Raw genomic sequence first — 2,978 nt, 5'->3', positions numbered from 1 at the left:
ATAATGGGTCATGTCTTTTGGTGGCCAGCTGGTGTTCATGTATCCTGGTAACACAACAACAGGACCAATTCAATGGCAGAATGATTTTATATACACTGTTTAAATAATGTGTCTGTGCAGATAAGTAACATTTTTTATATGTGCACAACACATTCCAAATGAACAACGGAGACACAGTTAACAAAACGTGATACATATGATATATAAAATTTATAAAACATTAAAATGTCATTTTATTCTCATCTAAAATGATATGTTTCCCTTCCCTCAACGTTCCCTGTTTTTCTGGAATTCTCCACTCCAATCTCTCATTCTTATCAGGATGTGTTATAAATTCTTGCTTCTGGTGTCCCAACTTATTTCAGTTTATCCCCTTTCTACCAGAATTCAATATATTGGCCTGTTGGATACTTTCCAAAGCTAGTGTCTGTCATATTATTGGAGATAAAAATTCTGGCATCAGACTCAGCATTTGAACATATTGCTCTGTAGTACATGTACGAAACAAAGGACCACAGCACACAGGAATTGCCAAAACATTGAGGGATGTGCATCTACTTCTTTCGATGATCTAGTTTTCTCATTTTTCATGTTTCCTCATCTATGTTGTCTCGCTCTTTCTCTCTTTGTATCTAGTTTAGAAATTTACCAATTATTCTTTGCGTCTCCTCTCTCAAAGCTCCTTCTTTTGGTTTATATCTATTGGTCTCTTCTTGATGTAATGTGATTATAATTGAACAATGTAACTACAATGACATGTGGGAGGAGCTGGCCAGAGTTAATTGGAAGGGGAGCCGAGCAGGGCAGACCATGGAACAGCAAAAGCAGGAATTTCTGGGGATATTTCGGAGGATATCAGAAATTCTCCCAAAGGTGATGAAACATACTCATGACAGGACAAGGCAAACATGAGTGACAAGACATCAAACCAAAAGAGGAAACATACAATGTGGTGAAGATGATTGGGAATCCAGAGAATTCATTGGCTCGGAAACTACATAAGGCTGGCATCACTGTCACTGCAGAACTCTTAATCATGGTCAGGGAGAGAAACAGAGGAAACACATTCACTTTAAACACAGAAAATGGTATTACTCAAGGAAAAAGATTCAGATGAATTAAACAATTGATTAAAAACAGTTAATTGTTTTGCAGAATGTGTCAGATTGAAAGCCTGATCCGTGGAGAGACCCACAGGAGAATGAAAGTATGAAAATGGAAGTGTTACCACATCAGAAACCAGAGTAGGTCACTGAGTACATGACTGATGGGTGAATGGGTCTCGATGTGAACTAAAGGACCGACAGCAGAATTGCATTGCAGATATTGCAGCTCAAAACTGCGTATCGTATTTATGTGGTGCTGAAGGACTACAGCAGCAGGAGAAGCAGAACAGCATTCAACCACAACCTGTAACTTTTAGCCTCGAATAATTTCCTCAGTCTGCCATTCCCATCAATATGATCTATGTTTCAGTAATGACTGTGAGTGAACATGACAGGGTCAGAACCACGTGAACCTAAACCTGATGCTAACCCATTAATGCTGCCACACTTGACCAACAGATCTGATCGAAGCTCCGCAATCCTGTCACATTCTGTCATAAATGGTGATGGATGATTAAACAAATGACGGAGGAAAGGGCTCCACGAATATCCCCATCCTAAATAATTGAACAGTCCTGTACATCAGTGTGAAAGACTAGGACGTGGTATCTGCACCACCCTCAGCCAGAAGTGTGGAGTTGATGATCCACCTCACCCTCGCCATGATACCCACAGAATCACAGATGCCCGTCTTCAACCAATTCAATTTGCTGTTCGTGACATGAAGAAACAGCTGAACACAGTACGTACGAAAAAGGCAATGGTCCCTGTCACCATTCCTGCAATAGGACTGAAGATTTATGCTGCACAATAAGCCGTGTCCCTGGGGAAGCTGTTTCATTCCAGCTCCAACTCTGACATCTCCCTGGTAATGTGGAAAATTACTCAACTATGTCCAGTTCCTAAGAGGATTATAATTACAATCTGGCCAGTTACCTCCGCCTCAGACTCACCACGGCAGTCAAATTGGTGGGAGTTCTTTTTGACAGAGTTATCAAACAGCACAGAAATAACCTGCTCAGTATGATTTCAGATAGGTCCCCATGTAGAGATGGTGCTGCTGTGGAAAGGTCACTGGATTACTAATCCAGACCAGGCTAATGCTCTGGCAGCTGGTGTAAGTTAAACACAATTGACAAAATATTAAGATGCAAAATCTGATGTCCGTAAATAGTGACCTTCAAGCCAATGTCGATTGTACACACCAATTTGCTTCACAAATGTACTTTCTTTATGTGAATCCCCCGTGCTTTCCTGGTCTGGCCTAAACGTGACTGCAGACACACAGACATGTGATAAACTCTTCAATGGTCTCTGAATCCGCCAAACAAGACATTCTATTGTATCAAACTGTTCCGAGGTCTAAAGGATAAAACCAAACAGAACACCCGGCCCCAGCCTCAGTATCGGAAAAAGGGAATGAGAAACACAGTCCTGTTGACCCTGCAGAGACCTCCTTCCTAACATCTGAGAGCTTGTGACAACATTTACAGACTGCATAGAAACATCGGGAATGGAGTAGGTCATACAACACATTGAGCCTTCCCCATTCCAGTTCATGTTCAAATATGTACACAATGCACTTTTCCCACACACTGTACACATTCCTTAATGTGATTAACTGTGGGAAGCTATAAAATAGGAAGTGCAGTAGTCTATTTGGTCTGTCGAGTTTGCTACCCAATTCAATATAATGATACCTTGCCCTTTATTTCCATATCGTTCTCCTTCTCTCCCACCAGTCCTTTACTGTCTCTACGTCCGTATTTATATTCCAGCTTCGAGCGCATTCCCCAGGTTCACCAGTCACTGAGTGCAGACATTTATTGTCATCTCATTGCAGAATGGTCTGTCTGTACCTAATACTGTGGA

This window comes from Chiloscyllium punctatum, chromosome 43 (genome assembly GCF_047496795.1).
Source record: "Chiloscyllium punctatum isolate Juve2018m chromosome 43, sChiPun1.3, whole genome shotgun sequence".
NCBI classification, from domain to species: domain Eukaryota; kingdom Metazoa; phylum Chordata; class Chondrichthyes; order Orectolobiformes; family Hemiscylliidae; genus Chiloscyllium; species Chiloscyllium punctatum.
The sequence above is the reverse complement of the archived record's forward strand: the minus strand, read 5'-3'. Positions refer to the sequence as shown.